This window comes from Lontra canadensis, unplaced genomic scaffold (genome assembly GCF_010015895.1).
Source record: "Lontra canadensis isolate GAN:19392208 unplaced genomic scaffold, GSC_riverotter_1.0 scaffold276, whole genome shotgun sequence".
NCBI classification, from domain to species: Eukaryota; Metazoa; Chordata; class Mammalia; order Carnivora; family Mustelidae; genus Lontra; species Lontra canadensis.
In genome coordinates, this window is record NW_022631270.1 from 164367 (window position 1) to 187827 (window position 23461).

General features: G+C 39.4%; 1 protein-coding gene and 1 pseudogene across 1 annotated transcript in view; one reads left to right on the forward strand and one right to left on the reverse strand.

Annotated features, from left to right (window-relative positions):
* Window positions 1-23461, forward strand: part of LOC116862614 (cytosolic carboxypeptidase 4-like) — a gene marked incomplete at its 3' end in the record, with an annotated part of 169333 nt that overhangs the window by 120393 nt on the left and 25479 nt on the right. The window lies entirely within an intron of this gene.
* On the reverse strand, window positions 1164-1293 carry LOC116862615 (annotated as a pseudogene).

The following is a 23461-nucleotide window of genomic DNA, read 5'->3' on the forward strand; positions in this document are numbered from 1 at the left end:
TTTATGAATATTATTAAAATCCTTTACAGTAATTTTGGAGGGGGGTTCCTGGAGATATAATGGATGAGTGCATATATTCAGTCTTCAGTATTTAAATAAAAATCCCTTCCATTAAGATTTTACAGACATTGGAAATTCTATTAACAGAAGATAGAGTCCTTCATTTCATAATTAGAAATATCCCAGGGAGACATAGCACATTAACTTATAATTATAAATGGCTGTTATGCTTCCCTCTTTATAATTGACCCCCGATTCAGAATTAATTGCTTCCATATCCCTGTTATATCTCTTTCACATATTTACAGTTTCTGGTTGGCAGGCCTCGATAACTAGAGTGTGAACTAGTTGAGATTATGTTCAAGGCACTTCTACACTTGACTATCTTCGGTCTTGATCATAGCGCTTGGTGCAGAGGATGCTTCGTAAATGCTTCTTCAATAAAATTGAATAATTTAGAATCAGAATGAGCACAGAAACTTCCAGCTATGACAAGAGTGTTTCTCACCCATTGGCGAGAAATTTCAACCAGATGTTCACTGTGTTCCCAGATTTTTCTCCCAGATTTGCCACACGATTTGATTGATCATTGGGTTTGGCAACTGGCATTATGAGGAGATAAAAACCTCAAGTAATGCTACATTAACAATATTACTTTATGTTTGTATAATTCTTTTATTGTCTTAAGATGTTTCTGTACTCGTATTTTTTTTAACCTCCTATATCCCTTCAATATCAGAGAATTACAGGGTGTATTTTATTTTGGTTTTGTGTATTCTTTCAAAGAATACAAGATACTGGTAGGGATAATTATCATCAATTTGGGAAAATAAAAGAGTATTTTGTCTTTAATGTGATTTTCTGTAAGACTAGGAGAAGCAAAGGGTAAAGAGACCTCTGTTTATTCTTTTTATATGTACAAATTAAGTTTCTATTTAGTACAAATGGCTAGACACAATTTTAACTACCCAGATATTCTTACCCACACAACAGCTGACTAACAACAAAAGTCGGCAAAAGGATTAATGACTACTTCTGCCTAGAGTAGAAAGAGTCGCCATTGTTAATTCTGAATATTGTCTGTTCTATCCTGAAAGAACCAGGAGGCCTGGGGATTGTGGCAGGAAAGAGGAGTGGTATGGGTTTGGCAAAGGTGAGAGTCTGTGACTGGACACTTGGAACCAAGTGAAATAGAAGCATGAAGCTCTGATTACACAAAGGGATATTTTCAATTAGCAGTAATTGCACCTTGGATAAACCTCATTGGCTACGATACTGCCACTGTGCAAGGCTACAAAGGGATATTTCAAAATCCAGGGAAAGATCCCAGAGCAAGTCTGCCCGTAAGAGCTTTAAAGGGTGCTAATTCAGACTAAAAAGAAGGAATGCACGTTGAATAGGTTTATTTATTGTGGAATAAACAAAGGATGCAACCTCCAACTTCCACTAATTGGTACTTAAACAGTTTAGTTCTCAACTAGGTTTATAGAATGAAGTGTGTGTGTGTTTTAAAGTAAGCTCTGTGGCCAACGTGGGGCTCGAACTCATGACCCCAAGATCAAGAGTTCCATGCTCTACCTACTGAGCCAGCCAGGCACCCCATGGAATGAGGTTTCGAGCTTCGGTTTAGCTCATACGTAGTTGTGCATTTTTTAAATGCATTAAAGGAAGCTAAAGTGGTAAATAAATCATTCTACCATCTTAAACTGTCCACAAGGTGTTCAGTGAAAGTAGTGACCTGGTTAGCAGCCAGGAGACCCAAGTTTCAAGTCTGCATCTGAAACATTGAATTGTTATGTAAATGGTGGGGAATACTCCTTTCCCTTCAGAAAGATCAAATTAATTAACATTGTATTATAGCATCAAGGATGTCCTCTGCTAATACCTAGCAGCTTTTCAGGTGTGACTCCCTTGGTTATCTAAAGAGCTTGTCAGTTTTCACTCTGAGCTATTTTTATGAGAGAAAGCCAAGTAACCGCAGCGTGGGAAGCCATTGCTGACTGGTCAGACACAATGGACAGCTAGTACTACTGTTTTCTTCTCTTGAAGAACAGACAAATATCCATCCTATAGGTAGGACTTCAGAGCTTTATGGTGCCAGCTGATGGAAGTGCCTTTCATGCCACATTTGTGGAAGGAGGTTTTGTCTCTGTCTCGGGGCTTGCTGATGTCCATTACCTTGCAGAGAATTTACTGACATCTTATGCTTGACCTCAAAATGAAAGCTGGAGATTCATGCTGTGGGCAAGAAAGTTGAGGACACGGGTGCGAGGTGGCTCAGTGGGTTAAGCCGTGCCTTTGGCTCAGGTCATGATCTCAGGGTCCTGGAATCGAGCCCCGTGCCAACCTCCCTGCTCCAGAGAAGTGTGCTTGTCCCTCTATTTCTGCCTCCTCCCCCATGCTCATGGTCTGTCTCTGTTTCTCTTTCTCTCTCTCCCTCAAATAAATAAATAAAATCTTAAAAAAAAAGTTGAGGGCAAGTCAAAACACCTGATAAAATTTAAGCAAGACCCTTAATAAACAAGTGATATCAAGATATACAAAATTAATGTAGTTCCTAACATTAGTATATTTAGTAGGTTAGATGTATGTTAATGTATCATTGCTGTGATTTGGTATATGTGAAAGATTTTGGAAAGCAAGCTGTGTAGCTTCAGAATTTCTAACATTATTTGTAAGGCTGTTCTACACTTCATTTCCAGATAGATGATTAATAAATAGGAAAGTTGAGGTTTAAAAAAATTGAAGACAGGTTATTCCACATTTCAGTATGTAAAACTGATATATGTATATCATATATACATATATATACATATATATATCATATATCAGTATATATGCTGATAGAGTAAAACCTCAGTAGTTAGAGGGCTAATTGATGGAGTCTCTGTAATATGTAATGCGTTTTTTTTCCACAAGTTTTAGGGATTCATTTAAAAATTGGGGTATAATTCACATACTATGCAGTTCAGCCATTTCAAGTGTGTAACTAAGTGGTTTTTAATATATTCACCAAGTGGGGGTGCCTCAGTCCATTGAGCATCTGACAACAGCTCAGGTCATCACTTCCAGGTCCTGGGATTGAGCCCTGTGTCAGGCTCTGGGCTCAGGAGGGAGCCTGCTTCTCCTTCTCCCTCTGCGTCTCCCCGTGCTTCCGCTTCCTCTGTCTCTCAAATAAAATAAATAAATAAATAAAATATTTTAAAAATATATATATTCACAAAGTGATAAAATCATCACCACTATCTTATTTCAGTACATTTTCATTACGCCAGTGGAAGTGCTATGCCTATTAGTAGCCATTCTCAATTCTCCCATCCTCACAGTCCCTGGAAATCATTAATGTATTTTGTCTCGATGAATTTGCCTGTTCTGGACATTTCATAAAAATAGTTTATATAATATATTGTTCTTTATATCTGGAATCTTTCACTTAGCGTGGTGTTTTCAAAGTTCATCCAAGTTGCATGTTTGACTTAATAATGATTTAATAATATTCATTGAATGGGCATACCACTTTTGTTTATTCATCAGTTGATAGTCATTTGGCTTGTTCCTACTTTTTTGGTTGCTATGAGTAATGCTGCCATGAACATCCATGTATAAGACTTTATGCGAACATATGTTTTTCACTTTTCTTGGGTCTCTAGGAGAGGCTCCTGGGTCATAGGGGTACTCTATCCTTGACATTTTAAGGGACTGCAAAACTACTCCAAAATAGCCGAACATTTTGTATTCCACTAGAATGTACAAGATTTTCAATTTATCCACATTCTTTATTATTTTCTGTTTTGTGTTAGCCATTCTAGTGGGTGTGAAGTGGTATCTTATTATGGTTTTGATTTGTGTTTACCTAACGATGTTGACCATATTTTCATGGGCTTATTGCTCATCTGTATGTCTTTTTTGGAGAAATGTCTATTCAAATAATTTGCCTAGTTTTTAATTGGGTTGTCTTATCAGGTATGTGATTTGTAAATATATTCTTCCATTCTGTGGGATGTCTTTCACTTTCTTAATGGTGTCCTTTGATGCCCAAGAGTTTTTAATTTTGATGGAATCCAATTATCTGCTTTTTTTTTCTTTTGTCACTTTTGCTCTTGGTGCCATATCTGAGAAACCATTGCTTAATCCAAGGTCACAAAGATGTGATTCTGTGTTTCTTTCTAGGAATTTAATAATTTTACTCTTAATATTTAGGCTGAGGATCCATTCAGACTTAATTATTATGTACGATTTGAGGTGAGGATCCAAATTCATTCCTTTACATGTGGATATTAAGTTTTCCTAGCACCATTTATTGAAAAGACTATTCATTCCTCCTTGAATTGTCTTGGCACCTTTGTAGTAAATCAACTGACCAAAAAATGTGATGGTTATTTCTGGATGCTCAGTTCCATATCCCTTGAGCTATATGTCTATCCTTATACCAGTTCCGTGCTATCTTAATAACTATCTTTGTAGTAGACTTTAAAATTTGGAAATAGGAATTCTTCAACTTTGTTCTTCTTTTTCAAGATTGTTTGTCTAGTCTGTGTCCCATGTATGGCCATAAGAATTTTAAGTTCAGGTCATCGAGTTCTGGGGTGGGGGGGAAGTTGCCTAAAGTTTTGATAGAGATTGTGTTGAATTTTGGGGTCAATGTGGGAAGAATTGCCATTTTAACTCTATTAAGTCTTCACATTTATGTACAGGAGATATTCCCATTATTTAGGTGTCCTTTAATTTCAATAATTTTTTGTAGTTTTTAGTGTACAATTCTTGTATTTCCTAGATTAAATTGATTCCAAAGTATTTTATTCTTTTTGATGCTATTATAAGTTGAATTATTTTTATTTTTTTTAAAGATTTTATTTATTTATTTGACAGGCAGAGATCACAAGTAGGCAGAGAGGCAGGCAGAGAGAGAGGTGGAAGCAGGCTCCCTGTTGAGCAGAGAGCCCGATGCGGGGCTCGATCCCAGGACCCTGGGATCATGACCTGAGCCAAAGACAGAGGCTTTAACCCACTGAACCACCCAGGTGCCCCATAAGTTGAATTATTTTTAAATTTTATTTTCAGGTTTATTGCTTAATATAGAGAAATATAGTTCATGTTTGCACTTTGATCTTGTATCCTGCATTATTTCTGAATATATTTATCAGCTCTAGTTTTTTTTTTTTTATAGGTTCTTGAGAATTTTCTATATATAGCATTATTCATCTGCCAGTAAGGATAGATTATTTCTTACTTTCTACTCTGGATGCTTCTTATTTCATTTCATACCCGATTTTTCTGACTAACATACCCAGTATGATGTTGAGGACATGTGGTGAGAGAAGTCACTCTTGGTTCATTCTAGGTCTTAGGGAAAACTTTCAACCTTTCACCATTAAGTCTAGTGACAACTATGGGTTTTTCATAGATATCCTTTTGTTAGGTTGAAGAATTTCTCTTCTATTCATAGTTTATTTTTTCATGTTTTCTACCATGAAAGTGTATTGCCCTTTGTAAAAGGGTTTCCTGGATGTACTGAGATGATAATGTGTGTTTTTGTCCTTTATTCTATTAATACAGTATATTACATTGATTGATTTTCAGCATGCATTGATTTTCACATTGAACAGACTTTCCAATTCTAGAACAAATCCCACTTGCTTGTGAACAACATGTATAATCATTTTCATACATTGTTGAATTTGGTTTGACAGTTATGTTGTGGAGGATATGAAGATCTACATTTCTAGAGAATATTGATCTTTGGTTTTCTTTTCTGTGATATCTTTGGTTTTGGTACCAATGTTAGTACTAGACTTACAGAATGAGTTGAAAAGTGTTTTTCTCCTTTTATATTTTGGAAGAGTTTGTGAAAAATCGATTTTAATTCTTAAAAGTTGAGTAGCATTTACCAATGAAGTCTTACGTTCCTGTGCTCTCTTTTGTGGAAACATTAAAAAAAAAAACCCACATTTTTTACTATTAATTCAGTTTCTTTATTATAGTTATGTTCCAATTCCCTGTTTCTCTGTGAATCTAATGTAGTAGTTTGTGCCTTTTTTATATAATCTACTTCCTTTAGCTTTTCTTTTTTTAAAGATTTTTATTTATTTATTTGAGAGAGCGAGAGAGAGAGAGAGGACGAGTGAGCAGAGGTAGGCACAGAGGGAATCCCAAGGTGCCTTTGCGCTGAAGGCAGAGCACCACACAGGGCTTGATCTCACCACCCCAAGATCATGACCTGAGCCAAAATCATGAGCTGACACTTAACTGACTGAGCCACCCAGGGGCCCTGACTTCTTTAGATTTTCTAATTTGTTCTTGTACAATTGTTTGTGGTATTTTCTTTTCTTTTCTTTTTTTAAAAATATTTTATTTATTTATTTGACAGACAGAGATCGCAAGTAGGCAGAGGCAGGCAGAGAGAGAGAGAGGGGGAAGCAGGCTCCCCGCTGAGCAGAGAGCCCGATGCGGGGCTCGATCCCAGGACCCCGAGATCATGATGTGAGCTGAAGGCAGAGGCTTAACCCACTGAGCCACCCAGGTGGCCCTTCCCCCTAGTTTCTTAAGGTGGAAGCTGGGTTGTTGCTTTGAGGTCTTTTGTAATACAGGTACTTGTAACTATATATTTTCCTCTAAGCACTGCTTTTGCTGTGTCCCATACTTTTGATACATTGTGTTTTCTTTGCAATGCTCTCAAAAAGTTTCCTAATTTCCCTTGTGATTTCTGCTTTGGCCCATTGATAATTTAGTGATACACTGTTTATTTTCAACATATTTGTGAATTTCTTAAGGTTCTCTTTGTTATTGATTTCTGATTTCATTTGCTTTGGATCACAGAAATTACCTTGTGTGATTTTAAATCTTTTACATTTATTTAGACTTTTTTTTTTTCTGGTGCAAAAAGTGTTTTTTCTATACAGCACAGGGACAGGATTGGGCACTGGGATTTTAAGGAGTGACTGATTATATCCTTTCAGTTAGTGGGGGTTAGGGATAATGTAAGTCTCTAAGGAATCTGAAAGTGAAGTTTTCAGGACCTTGAGGGTCTAGCCATTGTTCAGATATGGTTATTTTCTTGGAGTATACTCCGTGTGCACTAGAGAAGAATGTACATTTTTCTGTTTTTGGACTAAGTGTTCAGTAGTTGTGTTAGTCTAAATGGTTTACAGTGCTAGGCAAGTCTTATCTTTTCTTGTTTATCTTCTACATAGTTGTCCTTTAATTACCAAAAGTGAGGAATTGAAGTCTGCAACTATTATGCTTGAATTGTCTATTTCTCACTTTGTTTCTGTCAGTTTCGACTTCATATATTATGGCTGTCATTGCCAGTACATATGTTGATGGTTGTTATAACTCCTTAATGAACTGACTCTTTACTGTTTTATAATAACCTTTTTTGCCTCTTGCAAAACTTTTTGGCTTAAAGTCTATTTTCTCTGATACTAGTATAGCCCTCAATCTCTTATAATTGCTGTTTGTATGGTATATATTTTTCCATCCTTTTACTTTTAATCCGTTGTATCTTTGAATACAAAATATACTTGTTGACAGCTTACAGCTGTAACACTTATTTTTTAAAAATCCATTCTTGGGGCACGTGGGTGGCTCAGTCATTAAGAGTCTGCCTTCGGTTCACGTCATGATCCCAGGGTCCTGGGATTGAGCCCCCCATTGGGCTCTCTGCTAGGCAGGAAGCCTGCCTCTCCCTCTCCCACTCCTCCTGCTTGTGTTTCCTCTCTCGCTGTGTCTCTCTCTGTCAAATAAATAAAATCTTTAAAAAATTATTTAAAAAATCCATTCTGTACATCTCTATCTTTAGATTGAATGGTTTAATTAATTTATATTTAATGTAATTATTGATCAGGGAAGATTTATAGCTGCCATTTTGTTATTTGTTTCCTATATTTCTTTTTTGTTTTTTTGTTTCCTATATTTCTATTCCCTTTTTTGTGTTATTCTTCTCTACTTCCAGTACTGCCCCTTTTTGCATTATGTAAGTATTTTTTAATATGTCATTTAAATTAATATGCCTATATATAATTCTTTTCTAAGAATTTTCCTTGGGGATTGCAATTAATGTGTTTATTTATAAAGATCTATGTCATATTAATGCAATAGCATACAAAAATATGTTCTTATATAGCTTCATTTCCTCTTCCTTCCTTTGTGCTGTCATGCAAATTACACCTTTATACATTGTACACACATCAACACAATTTATAACTACTCCTTATGCAGTTGATTTTTAAATTAGGTGGAGAAAGTTATAATAAAAATGTTTATACTGTCTTTTATCTTTACCTATATAGTTACCTTTGTCAGTGCCTTTATTTTTTTCATGTGTATTCTCATTATTGTCTAATCTGCTTTCATTTCAGCCTGAAAGTCTTCCTTTAGAATTTTTTGTAAGACCGAGCAGTTAGTAATGAACTTTCTATTTTTGTTTATCTGGAATCTTCTTAATTTCTCCTTCATTTTTAAAAACTATTTTTATTAACATATAATGTATTATTTGCACCAGGGGTAAAGATCTGTGATCATCAGGCTTCACCTTCATTTTTTTTAAGATTTTATTTATTTATTTGATAGAGAGAGATCACAAGTAGATGGAGAGGCAGGTAGAGAGAGAGAGAGAGGGAAGCACGCTCCCCGCTGAGCAGAGAGCCTGACACGGGACTCGATCCCAGGACCCTGAGATCATGACCTGAGCCGAAGACAGCGGCTTAACCCACTGAGCCACCCAGGCGCCCCTCTCCTTCATTTTTTTTAAAGGATTGTTTTCCTAGACATGATTCTCGGTTGGCAGTCTTATTCTTTCAATACTTCCAATATGTTATTTTATGACCTTCTGGCCTCCAATGTTTCTTTCTTTCTTTTTTTTTCTTCTTTTTTTTAAAATTTTTTATTATTATGTTCAATTAGTCAACATATAGTACATCATTAGGCCTCCAATGTTTCTAATGAGAAATTAGTTTTAATCTCACTGTCGATTTCTTGTATAAGATTAGTCACTTCTCTATTGAGATTTTCTTTTTTTTTTTTAAGATTTTATTTATTTATTTGATGGATATAGAGAGAGAGCACAAACAGGGGGAGTGGCAGGCAGAGGGAGAGGGAGAAACAGGCTCCTCACCAAGCAGGGAGCTCAATGCAGGGCTCTGTCCAAGGACTCTGGGATCATGACCCGAGCCAAGGGCAGATGCTTAACTGGCTGAGCTACCCAGGCCTCCATCTATTGGTTTTTTCTTTCTTTCTTTCTTCTTCTTCTTTTTTTTTTTTTTTGGTCTTTTAACATTTTGATTATGATGTGTCTAACTGCACCCTGAGTTATCTGTCCTGGGGTTTGATGACTTTCTTAGACCTGTAGATTAATGCTTCCATCAAATACAGGTAGTTTTTGGTCATTATTTCTTCAACTATTCTTTGTTTCTTTGTCGCTCTCTTTCATCTCTTTCTGTGACTCCTGTTAGGTGCATGTTGGTATACTTGGTGATGTCCTTAACGGTATCTGAGACTGTTAATGTTTTTTTGTTTTTTTGTTTTTTTTCCTTTCTGTTCCTGAGACTGGATAATCCCAACTGAATTATCTTCATGTTCATTGGCTATTTCTTTTGCCTGCTTAGGACTTCTGCTGAATACCTCTAGTGAATTTGTCATTTCAGTTACTGTACTTTTCAACCCCAGAATTTCTACATGGTTCTTTCATGTAATTTTTATCTCATAATAATAACTATGCACAGAAACATCATTTTCATAATTTCCTTTAGTTTTTCAGACCTTGTTTTCTTTTGTTCCTTGAACATTTTTACAGTAGCAGATTTAAATCTTTGTCAGTAAGTCCAATATCCGAGATTACATGGGGAGTTTCTGTTTGCTGCTTTATTTCCTAGGTATGGGTCTTTTTTTTTTGCTTTTCTTTCCCCCCCCACCCTTGGCATGTCTAGTAATTTTTGGCTGAAAAGTAGACATTTTAAATTGCATAGTGTTAACAATTCTATAAATTAGGTCCTTCCCCTCTACCAGTTTGCTGTTTGTTTAGTAACTTTGTTGAACCAAGTCTCTAAAGTCTATATTATTTGTCATGTGTAGCCACTGAAGTTTCTACTTGGCTAGCTTCATGATCGATTTAATTATTAGGTGGAGATTTTCTTGGTTGCCTGGAACTGATGAGTCCCATAGCCTCTGCTGGGGAGCACGTGAGCCTGTAGGGGGCATGCCTTTGACACTCAGTCAGGCAGTTTATATATATTCTGCCTTAGTCTTCACTTCCTGCTTGTGCAGAGCTTCACGTTTAAAAACAGGTGAGCGCCCAGGGCCTTCTCAGGTCCTTCTTGAGCATGGGCATGCACATAGGCCAGGTGTGTGTGTAATCCAGTGCATTTATACTCCCAGGAGGAATAGGTGAGAGCATTTCACATCCCCTTACAAACTTTTCTTTCCCAACTTTCAGTTTCATTTTTTGTGGTTAGTTCATTGTTTGCCAACTGCTCTCCACTGCCTCAGGTATCTGTGATGTTCAACAATTGCCTCTGATTGTTTTTGACAAATGCTCCTGGGAAAAAGGCTCTTTCCACTTGGCAAGCTCTGAACTAGGTATAATAAAGACCAGTGCTTCTGATTCCTTTTGCTTATAATCAGGGGACAGAGCTTACACTCATGCAGTGGCTTCTCAACAAAACAACCTTATCGAAGAGTCTTGACACAACTTGTAAGATACCACTAATTAGATTTCATTTGCCATCTGCTGCACTATCCTTGTCAGAGACCAGTGAAATGCAAGTTTAGAACAGATGACAGAGTGAAAGGAGAAAACAACACCTTCCTGTAATTGTGGATACCCAATCTATATCTTGGGGAAGGAAGGGGGCAATGGTGTCTAAAGGATTGCTTCTGGCTTTAGGATAAAGGGATTGGCACTGAATGAATAAATGTGTACATTTCATTACCTAATTTTTTTTGGGGGGGAATGATTTTCTTACTTTAAAGGAGGAGCAAGGAAGAGGAAAGCAGATATTATCTTATAGAGGAGAATTTTCCTGTGAACTATAACTTCGACATTACTCTCTTTGATAGAGAGATGGTAAAAGTTATATTAAATATGTTTAGATTGAAGTGTATATTTTAGTTGAAAATACACAGGAGATCAAAGATAATTTTTTTTTTCTGGTCTGTAAGACCTAGCTAGAAGGATGTTTTGATTTCCCATATTGATGAGATGATTCCCTGAATAAAATAATGGAACCAAGCTGCTAATGATAAATCTGTCTGATTTTATTCTGGGTCTTAGTGAAGATAAGCTAAAGCACCCAGTATTTCTGAGGGAGCTAGGCCATTGGAAAGGATTGAGCTTACTTCTTCATCAATAAAAAGATAGGGATCTGACCATGTCAGGGAGGAGCCATTCATACTATATCCATACTCAGTCATACCCTTTCTGAAAGTTAAATGTGCTCTGACCATACACATATGCTTCCCAGGAACTAGAGATAGGAGAATTCATTCCTTTTTTTAATTAATTCATTAATTCATTCATTCACTCATTCTTTTATTCATTCACTATCAATTATGTGCCTGCCATGTTCCAGCAATTGTTCTTAGTGCTGAGGATACAGTAGTTATAAGTTCCATGTCATCACCGAACCTATCCTCCAGTGGGAAGATTGAACACAAACTCAACTAGAGGGGGCTACAGACTAGAATGGCAGAGAGTGGTAAATGCAGTGATGAAAATGAAGTAAATGAGAACAGAGGGTGGAGGGGCATTGTGGGGGTGGGGGAGAAAGATGATCTCTGATAGCATGATATTTGTGTACAAATCTGAGAGAAAAAGCCATGCATATCTGGGAAAAGAGACTATCAGGTAGATGGAACAGTAAATGCAAACACCCTGAGGGTGAAGTGTGCCCTGAGCACAGAGAAGCTAGTGTGGGTTGAGGGAAGGGAGCCCCTGAGCCCCAGGAGGGGAAAACACAGTGAAAAATGAGAGTAGGCCTTCTGGGGCAGGTGCCCTTCAGAATGAGTTTGGAAGCCACTGGAGGGTTTAGAGCAGAGAAATCACAAGGGGGGCACCTGGGTGGCTCAGTGGGTTAAGCCTCTGTCTTCGGCTCAGGTCATGATCCCAGAGTCGTGGGATCGAGCCCTGCATCAGGCTCTCTGCTCAGCAGGGAGCCTGCTTCTGCCTCTCTCTCTGCCTACTTGTGATCTCTCTCTCTGTGTGTCAGATAAATAAACAAAATCCTTAAAAAAATAAAAAAGAAATCACAAGGGTCTCAGGCGGTTGTATGCAGACTAGATGATGAGGAAGGGGGGTGGCATGATCAAAACCAGAAATAGTTGGGCTTTTGTAGTGGTATAGGTAAGAGACGATTGTGGCAGGGCAGTGACAGTGAAGGTGGTGAGCTGTACTTGGTTTCTGTATCTATTTTGAAGCCAGAGCATGTGAGGTTGGCTGGCAAATGGGATTAGGGTCTGAAATAAGGAGGCACTGAATATGGAAGGTCACTAGAAGATATTTGGTTTTGGTCAGAGCAACCAAAGGAACGGGGGAGCTTGTTTCTAGAACAGAGAGAAGGTAGTCCTACTCCTTCTTTGGTTATGAAATCTAGTAAGCAGTTCCTTTGCTTTTTTTCTTTTTTAGCCTGGAATTTTCCAGGAATTGTGTGTGTGTGTCTGTGTGTGTGTGTGTGAGAGAGAGAGAGAAAGAGAGGGAGAGAGAGAGAGAGAAGTTCAGCTGAAGAATCCAAATGGGCTTCAAGGAATGGATAAGATTAAAGCCAACACAAGACCTTTCCTGCAAGAAGTGGTTTGGAGGGACTCCTGGGTGGCTCAGTTGGTTAGGCATCTGTGTCTGCCTTCAGGTCATGATCCCAGGGTTCTGGGATCCAGCCCCACATCAGACTCCTTGCTCAGCGGGGAGCCTGCTTTTCCCTCTGCCTGCTGCTCCCTCCTGCTTGTACTTTTGCTCTCTTTCTCTCCCGCACTCTCTTTCTGGCAAATAAATAAATAAATAAATCTTAAAAAAAAAAAAAGAAAGAAAGAAAAAGTAAACGAAAATGGTACAGAGTATGTCAACAGAGAATGAAGATAGCAAATGAGACAAAAAGAAGATATTAGAAGATTGTGTTTTGGGTAAAGAAATTTCCAGACTTCTAAACCACCTATGTTCAATTTGGTGAAAGACCAGGGGTCAAGTTCTTGCTGGTAATAATGTGACATGGGATAGATATGTACGCCTACACTGTCTCTTCAGGTATGAAACGGAAGCTTTTTGAGGATGAAGTGATAAATACAGCTTTTTTGTCCTCTTTTATTTTAATTTTCCTTGTATGCTACACTGAAAGTCTCAAAAAAGAAAAAAATGTCGTCTATTGATGGTCTAATTTGTCTCTAAGCTTTTATATAACAAGTAGTTATAGAGAGTCATTAAACGTAGGGCGTGATGTTAAGGACTGCAGCACATTCAATAAACATACAAATTGGTTTTTCCTCCAGCGATTTATAATGTAAATACGTACTTGACTTAAGTGAAAGCTTAGGATAGTATTTGATGGTGATGCAAATATGAATGCTATGAAGAGTTGCTCTTAAAAATCCAAATATTTATTGATCAGGAACTGTGTACTAACCATTTTGTGCTAAGCGTCTTCCATGTGTCACATCACTTAATTCTGAGGAAAAAAGGAAATAAAACCCTGTGAGTTATCTACTAATTTTATCCTCAGGTAAAGATTGAGAGTCAGGGTCATTTCTTACCTGACGTTGAGGAGTCTTACATTTAGTGAAGTAAGTTATTTGGCCAACTTCACATGGTAAGGGGTAAGAACAAGACTTGAATGAACAGTCCGACTTCCGGGACTAGACCCATAAACTTTTCACCATTTTGTTTTCCTAAGGGATTTCAGAAGTTAGAGTAAGTGCTATGGATTGAAGTAGTCAAATTAAGACTCATGGAAGAGGCAGGGCTTGGGAAGTTCTGTGAAAGAGGGTTAGACTAAGAAAAAGAGAAAAAAAATAATCAGATTTCAGACATGGTTCCGTGAGCAGTTGAGAGGATTTAATGGGTTGGCGAGCACAAAGTGTTGTGGGAACAACCAGGAAATCTGGCTTGCCTGTCACCGTGGATTTCGGTTGGGCGGTAATAAGAGGTTAAGTTGGATTAGTGAGCTGAGACCAGTTTGTAGATCTTGAATGCCAGCCAAAGTGGTTTACACATCCTCTTTGAGGTAATGGGAAGCCATTGAAAGAATTTGGATATCATTTTGGAATTATGTCAAATTGGGAGAGAAAGATGATGAGAGATAGGAGAGGAGAAAGCCAGTGGGGAGGCCATGGCTGCAATTCAGGTATGAGGTGATAAATCTTGGACAATTTCTCTTTTATGAATCTGTGTTTCAAAAAATAAAACTGTATAGCCCACCTCCCTCTTCTCCTCCCCCCCTTGTGTATCTCCCTCTTTCTTTCTCTTTTCTTTTGAAAGTTTTTTTCTAGAATTAGGGGTTTTTTAAAGGAGAAAATCACCTTGGATAGAGATCATGTGTCCTGATCTTTTTTTTTTTTTCTTTTAACATGACTGAGCCAAGCAAAATTAAGAAACTTGCCTAAGATCGCATGGTAACAAGTGTCAAAGCCAAGACTAAAATAAAATTTGTTTTCTGACTTTCTCTTCAGCACTGTAAGTGTTATCATTCCTTTCTCCACTTTCTCTTGCCAGGACTTCAAGGAAAAGGAACTCCAGTGTTCCCAGATAGTTCTCTTGCATTTCTTTTAACCCAGGATGGTCTTGGTGATCCTGTTGCTTTTAGGAGATAAAGTTAATGTTTCCCAGCTACTGAAACTGACTTATAAGAAGTCATGATTTATAAGAAATACATGTTTGGTCATTCAGTTGATTAAAATATGTTTCTCATATGTATTTGGTTTTTGTCCAGAGTTCCTGGCTCCGACAGCCCTGATAATTTCCTGTGATATGGGCTATATCTTGTTATAGCGTATCTTGTTATGTTAATGGACGTGACTTTTGGACCCCACTCAGTGGCAGAGACTGGTTGCCAGGAGAACCAATCATGTGATTAGAGGATTGTAACTTAGAGTTTTATCTCCAGACCTCAGTGAAGAGAAAAGGGGCTGAAGGTTGAATCAGGCAATGGGCAAAGACTTAGTTAATTATGACCCTGCCTTGAAGCTTCCGTAGAGACTTCCGGGGATTGTTGGCCGACTGGCCTCAGAACTGTTAGCTGACCCTCCAGGTTAGTGAGCCCATGGAGACTAGAGAGGGCGGTGCCTTGGAGAAGGCCAGGAAACTCCGTGCCCTTTCTCCACACTTTACCCTCTACATCTCTTCATCTGGGTCTTATTTGTATCCTTTATCATATCCTTAATAAACTGGTAAACGCAAGTGTTTCTCTGAGTTCTGTGAGCCCCTGTAGCAAATTAATCAAGCCTAAGGAGGAAGTCATTGGAACCTCCAGTCTGTGGCTGGTAGGTCAGAAGTACAGGGAAGCCTGGGGCATGGGGGTGGGGGGTATCTTGTAGGACTGTGGAATCTGATGCTATCTCTAGGTAGTGTCAGAATTGAGGTGAATTCTCAGATACCTTCTGGTCTTCTGAGAATTGCTTGGTGTTTTGTCTGGAGGAAACACTCCCATCTCTCCAGGTCAGAATTAGGTCCAGGAACCCATAAAGACCAATCAGCAGAAAGAATTTTTTTACATCTGTTTTCCTTGCCTCAAGAGACTCATCTGGATTTTATTATACACCAGAGTTAAACACACTGACATCCTCTGGAGAAAACAGAGAATCACCTTTCTGGCAACTTCTCCTAGCTAGCAGGGAAGGGAGGAGTTGTTATTCCCTGGAGATAACTTTTGGCTTGATGAACTCATCAGGGAGATGTAAATGCATGGTCTGTTTTCTGGTCCATAAGGAAAAATGACCTTAAAATGAAATAAGTCTCTGAGGCGTAGAATAAGAGAAAAAGTAAAGAGCTATGAATTCTTTCCACACAGGAAGAGAAACATGGGGTGTTATTTAATCTCCTGGCCTACTAAAGAACCCTAATTTCTGAGCTTCCTTGGGAGGTCTCAGCTATAAACTTCTTCATCAACTCTTGCATTTAGGAAAAGAGAATAGAACTCCCACAGCCATTTTATTTAAAAAAAAATTATTTTTCTCAGTGGTAATGGTTTTGAGCTTTACATGGAATTTTCTCATCAAAGGTTTCTCCCGAACAAGGAAAGTACAGTGACTTTTAATCCAAAGCAGACAGCAGCAGTACAGAGGCCCCTGCCAAGACAGAGATGATAGGAAAAATCAATATCCCATAATTAAATCTGTTGAATTGACAGTGAAAAAAAAAGTCACAGTTTTAATTTAGATATTGGCTGCCCAGAGAAGAAAGATTCTAACAGCAGTAAAATGGAGAGTTCAGTTTCATTTATTCCTTAGATGATGGTGACGAGTTCCCTACCACATGCTGATCGGCATGATGAGTTGGGGCTAAGACATTAACAGAACAAGATGTACCCGATGTCTGCCTTGGGCTGCCCCTCGATGATAACCCCTAGACTACATTCTTTTTTTTTTTTTTTAAAGATTTTATTTATTTATTTGAGAGAGGGACAGTGAGAGAGAGCATGAGCGAGGAGAAGGTCAGAGGGAAAAGCAGACTCCCCATGGAGCTGGGAGCCCGATGTGGGACTCGATCCCGGGACTCCGGGATCATGACCTGAGCCGAAGGCAGTCGTCCAACCAACTGAGCCACCCAGGCGTCCCCCTAGACTACATTCTTAGTAGGGCATGTTCACTGCCGTATTCCTCAGAAGAGCAGTACCTGACATGTAGAAGATGTTGTGATAATAAATATTTGATGAATTAATGAATATGTTTTGATACAATACTTTTCTCTTTTGAATATAACTTTATACCTTATCCTAACTTGTCAAGTAGGCAGTGTCCATCAATCCTTCTTTTTTTTTAAATTTATTTTTTTTAAAGGTGTTATTTATCTATTTGACAGAGAAACACAGCGAGAGAGGAAACACAAGCAGAGGGAGTGGGAGAGGGAGAAGCAGGCTTCCTGATGAGCAGGGAGCCCGGTGAGGGGCTCGATCCCAGGAGCCTGGAAACATGACCTGAGCCAAAGGCAGATGCTTAACAACTGAGCCACCCAGGCACCCCAATCCTTATTTTCTTGATTATCTTTGTCAGGAAATGAGTGTTAAATTTTTTTTTCAAAGGATTTTTTTTTTCTTTTTTAACATGAGGGAGATAATCATTAGTTCTTGGTTTTTAAAATTTTTTCTTTTATAATTTCCCCCTCTGACAGCTTTTGGCAAAGACTGTTAATGGATTTTAAATCTCAGAAATTAAAGAAATCCTTCTTACTCACATCTGTTAAGTAATGTGATGGGGTCCAAAAGGCAAGCCAGTTGTAACAGGTGAATTCCGGGAATTGTTGGTCTGCTGGTCTCAGAACTATTGGCAGAGGCTAAGGTTTGCTGTTGATGGGCATGTGTTTGACAAATCGTTCCCAGATACTTGATATCAAGACACAGCTTTAGAAACCTCAACCTTGGTATTAACTGTTTCAGTGGGAGTGATATGTATTGTTATGGAATCACTTATATATGGGATCAAATATTGTGTAGATAAGTGAATTAACTGGTTATCTATTCTTAGACAAATGATATTATGGGGCTCACTGTTTGCTAGTTTGGTCCACCCCTTAATTTGGTATGATTTCATATTTTTTAAAATTTTTAAAAAAGATTATCTATCTATCTATCTATCTATCTATCTATCTATCTATGTATTTAGAGAGCATGCCTGCATATGCAGTAAGTGGGGGGAGGCGCAGAAGGAGAGAGGGAGAGAGAATCTCAAGCAGACTCTGCTTTGTGCGGAGATTACGACCTGAGCTGAAATCAAGAGTTGGAAGCTTAACCAGCTGAGCCACACAGGTGCCCCTACCCTGGTCTGATTTCAGCTGAACTTGTCCTTGTTATCTTTTAAATTGTTCCATTGGGTGTTTGAATGGTATTATGAAACCAGACTTGTCAAAATAAGCTAGAGAAAACACATTTTCATTTTAATTCTGTATTGGTTTGCAAATGAAATCATGTGAGAGTAATACAATACTGGGGAAAATGGAGTGGTGGGGGGAGGTGCATCCAGACTTTTGGGGCCGGGGCTGCTCCTGGTGAGATGCTAGCATGTGTTCCAGGTTCCTGAAATTGTGGGCATTGTAGACCTTTATAACATACCTGAGTTCCTCATGAGTGTTAATTTTCTTTCTTTCCTCAAGGTATGGTGGAAAACACTGCTTCTCACACTAAGTATGCATACAGATTCCTTGGCGGGGGGGGGGTTCTTGTTAAAAATGCAGATTCTGGGGTGAGACCCGAATTTCTGCATCTCTAACAAGCTCCCAGGTTGGTGACCATACTTGGAGAAACAAGGACATAAAGACCCAACTGGTTTGGATTCGGACTGATGTAGGTTCAAGGGTCGACTGTATATAACTTTCTTCTTGAAGAAATTGATGTTTGAACCCAAGTCAGTTCATCTGGCCCATCTTTTAGAGACTTCAAGTTCTCCTGTGCCTCGGCTCTGGGATGGTCAGACCTTTGGGATGCACTGCTGGGTGTCAGAGGTGTTGAGGCACACCTGGGTTTAGTCTCTTCTGTTCCCCTGCTCTCTGGATTGTTGACTCTGAGCATTTCGCATGACAAAAAAAAATACCCTATGCTAACATGTCCTTGGCAACTCTGATTGTCTACAGCTTTACAGCAACCATGTTCTTCAGATGAAGCTGCCGTTGGTTTTCCCTTTTTCTCTAGCCAAGCAGCGTTTATTTAGAAAGCTCTGGGTGCAGTGTCTGGCTGATAGTGCCCCATGCTGTTCTGCCTTATTCCTGAAGCTTCCATGCGTCTCTTTACATTTATAAATATTCTCCTCTTGCACCCATGCTGCCTCCCGTTACTCGGATGTGCAGTGAATGGTGAAGATGTTTGCTAAGTCTCAAACACGCGGCTTCTCTTCAGACTTCGGAGCTGGCTCTGCTGGGGGCCACGGAGATGATCATTCATTCAGTCTGATGGGCCCCGTCTCTCCATTTATCAGTCACGGATGGTTGAGGGATTTTTGAATCATTTTATGTCTTACCGAAGTTTGATAGATTCTCATTTAAGAAGAGAATTGCTTTTCCTCCTTCTCTCTCTGACTTGTGGTCCTTTCTTTGTATTAGGGGTCCTGGTTGTTCAGGATCTGCTTGTCTAGACCCTTAGCTAAATATAGCTTGTTTCCCCGTCTCTGGCCAGGGTGATCCCTATTCTTAGCAGATAGGAAAATATGTAATTAATGTTAAAAGAATGAATTCTAGTGACATCCTTTGCCTTTTGGTTGTTTGACTTTTGAAACCATCCTTTATCTGGGGTACCATGCTCCCAATCAGTGACCTCTTAGGACTGCTGCCACTGATTCCCTGTTTTTTTGTTTTTTGTTTTTTTCAGTTATCTTTTTAAAGCTTTTATTTATTTATTTGACAGACAGAGATCACAAGGAGGCAGAGAGGCAGGCAGAGAGAGACGGGGAAGCAGGCTCCCTGCCAAGCAGAGAGCCCGATGTGGGGCTCGATCCCAGACCCTGGGATCATGACCTGAGCCGAAGGCAGAGGCTTTAACCCACTGAGCCACCCAGGCGCCCTGATTCCCTGTTGAATAGCTTCAGCTGAGATGCTGGTGTTTGACCATATTTTCAGGAGATCGGAGGCCTTTCTTGTATTTTTTTTTCCCCCATAGGAAGAAGTATGGCCTACCAATCACCACAGGTTTAAGACTTCCTGGACACAGGATGTTAATGCCTGAGAAGAGCAGGTGCCCAACATGTATATAAAAGCAGTCAGTGGTAGAAACAGGCAGGCTGGTGGGAAGGTACATGTCTCACCTAAAACATTCAAAGTCAGCGTGAAACAGGGCAAATTTTGGCCCACATCCTACCTTGGAAACACCTTTCAGAATTTGAGATCTGGCTTTGAGGGGACCAACTGCTCCAGTTTTCCGGGAACCGAGGGGTTCTCTGGGAGGTAGCATTTTCAGGGCTAAAACTGCAACATTCCTGGACAAACCAGATGGTTTTTCACCCAAGCTCTAGCATGTTCAGTGCATATGAGCATTGTCTTAAACTAGACTGTAGCTAAACTAAAGCTTTAAAAATAGGGAAGACTTGTTGGATCAATTAGTTTCACCTATTAAAACCAGAAAGAAGTGTTTCTTCTTCTTCTTTTTTTTCTTTTTCCTCTGTAAATTTGCAGTTTTCAATGGAGAAAAAAAGTAGCAATGCTCACTCTTTTATTCTTATAAGCAAAGCAGGACTTTAAACTCTATTTGAGGGATGACCCCTTTTCAGAAATTAGAGGCACTGAATTTATTGCTCAGCCAGTCATAGCTGCCCATCTGCTAATTCTCTCCACATAGTGGGAGCAGCTGTCATTTCAGAAATGCTACAGTAGATAATAAGATTGGGTACGTTTCATCTTCAAATGCTTAAAACAAATCTCTAGGAAGAACAGCGGCAGTTTCTCTGACTGCATGAATCTCGGATATTATTAACACAAAATGCCAAATGGATTTGGAGATTGGAAGCAAATGGATTTGCTTTAAAAGGAAAAGCACTCAAGTTACGTGTAGTACATATTGTGATAATCTGCACTTGCGTAGATACAGGGACTGCTGTAGCAATAGGCAGACCCAGAGATACTCTCCCAATCATAGCCACGCAGAGAGCCCTGAGTACAAATACAGACATATGGGCTTCCAAGTCCACACAACCTATGGGTACAAAGGGAATGAATGCATCACTCTCTCCATACCCTGCACAACAAAATTTACCCAAAGCTAATGGCTTTCCTCTGTCTTACATGGGTCATTTCTCCAAATCCACATAATTAGATAATCTCAGATGCCATCCACCGGCCCCCTCTGCGCTGTTTAACAGCCTGAAGTCCAATTGAAAATTTACATTGTTACTCCCTCAGAGTTTTTTTTCTTAGATGAATTCTTTTCTTTTTAGTCTCATAGCTTCCACCTCTAAGTCTGCTCAAGTGAGCTGGTCATTGGACCACAGCCTCTTGTTTTGGTTTCCTAGCCAAGAGGATCCTTTTCAATCAACCTACATAGAGCTCCTTCATTATTCTTCATAATGAAAAAAAAATTAGGGTGAGGTGTGGAACCAATGAACGTTGTCCACGTGCTGCTGTGCATCCCTGAGCCTTCTAGATGGGGATGAAGATGTAAATTTAGATAGAGATGGGGATGTGCACATGAATATAGGTATGGATATGACCTAAAGAGAGACACGGGTAGAGATAGAGTTCTGTAGATATTTCCCCATGGAGATATCATTTCATTTGATCTTCAGCATAATTCGGGGAAGCGAGTTACATTTATTTCTATATTTTTTGCCTATGGGGCTGTTGACTCTCAAAGAGAATCCCAAATCCCATATCCAGCGATAGGACTGTGAGTTGGGAGTCATCTTCTTAAGGCCAACCCAGGGCTTATTCTGACTGCAACACAAGCTTTACTTTTTTCTACTTTTGCTATGAGCATTTTCTCATGTAGACATTGTCCCCACACTTGTTCTCCAAGGAGCACATGGAAAGAGAGAGTTGACATGGAATTGATGGCTACTGGATATATACATTGCCTGCATTTTCATTTATACAGATGGAAGTGCTTTTAAAGGGTCTTACTGATTTCATCACTTTTGATGTTACCAAGAAAAAACACAAATCCCCAGTGTTGATGAGAAACCAGGTCAAGGCAAGGAGAATCACAGAGCGGTTCGTGTCCCGGGGCTCAGGGATGTTGTGCCTGTGAGTACCTTGATTTGAGAAAAGAAATCCATTTAAACACAGCAAATATGCTCAGGACCAAGTCTGGGACGCCTGCTTCTTTCTGCTGCTATCACTGTTCAAGATCTCCTTTATGTTTTACCTCCATCCCTGGTCGCCAGGCAGAACAGATAAACCCTATTTCTCGATGTCATTGCTATTAAAAAGAGGAAGGGAGAAAAAAATAGCAAGAAAAGGACAAAAAAATCACAGAAGAAGGTGAAAAAACCTACTATTTCTCAAGTCAAAATATTTTAATGGTGAGATCGGGATAAATGATTAATCTAAAGATTTTTAGTTTCTAGCGATCTGTAAGGGGAGGCTGACAAGCACCAAGAAACTAATATTTAAAGATAATTTCAGAAACACGAAGATGAGAAAGTGGTGAAAGAAGGAGGCTGAACCTTTTTCCTTCCACCTCCAAGATTTATTGAAAATAGTGATTAAAAAAAACAAAACCAGAAAACGTATCTGGTTCTATACTTAAATGCTAGTACATTTATTCCTTCGAAATTATTTACTGAATACTGATTCTGGTAGTTACTATATTAGGGTTTTGATGGTAACAAAGCACTGTTCCGGCCCCCAGGAGGCTCCCAGTCCAAGGAAAGAGAGGTAAAAATAACTAAATAACAGTAAAACCCCGCCCAAAGTGGTTTATGAGAATCTCTGATTAAGCGGAACTCTGGCAGCTCGTGTAACTAACAGGACCAGAACAGGGTGGCCTGGCAAGGGGACAGCGGACAGGGTTGCTCTGAGGGATCTGTGACCTGTCTGAAGGACCTGATGTGTGGAAGGACTAGGGCTGCAGGAGATGTGGCCTGGCATGGGGGAAAGAGGAGGGGGATGCTGGGCTGCCTCCCCTCCATTCGTGGCCTCTCTCCTGTTAGCTCTCCTGAGTAAATAGCATCGTAGCAGGCCTGCTGGAGGCCTCCCCCGAGCTTGGGCTGGCTGCACTTGGTCATCTCAGAGCATCTCTTTTTTTCGGATGACCTGACCTGACAGCTCAGCGTCTTGGCTTCCCCCTGAATCGCAGGCCGCGCTCTCCTAACCAGCTGCATCAACTTTGTGAAGTAACTTGATGCTTTCCAGTGTGAACGTCTCCGTTTCCCAAATGAGGGGATGGATGATTCCGCTCATGTGTCATGATGTCTTTGCAAAAGATACTTGGGCTCTCTGGGTAAATGTCAAGTGTGCTGTGTCACCTGTATGGATAAGATGGGAGAAGGAGCCATAGGCTTTCTCAGAGGCAAACAGCCCTGGATGTGAAGCCTAGCTCTTAGTTATGTGATCTTGGGCCATTTATGTAGTCATTTTGAAGCTCCAGTCTCTTCACTGGGATGCAGAACTATCCACCTGGCAGAGTTATTGGGCCAGCTGGAAAGAGTGTATATAAGGCACCCGGCATGACAGTTTGAGCTCAACTTAATTATTTGTAGAATTGAAGGTCCCAGAGCCCAGAAAAATTTATCAAATTCATTCTGTGTAGATGCATATAACGGGGAACTATCATTTCCCAAACTTTGTCCTGAAACGGAGATAACCCAATAGCAAGTCAAATATGGTTTCCATTTCTTTTTGGGGCCTGGGAAT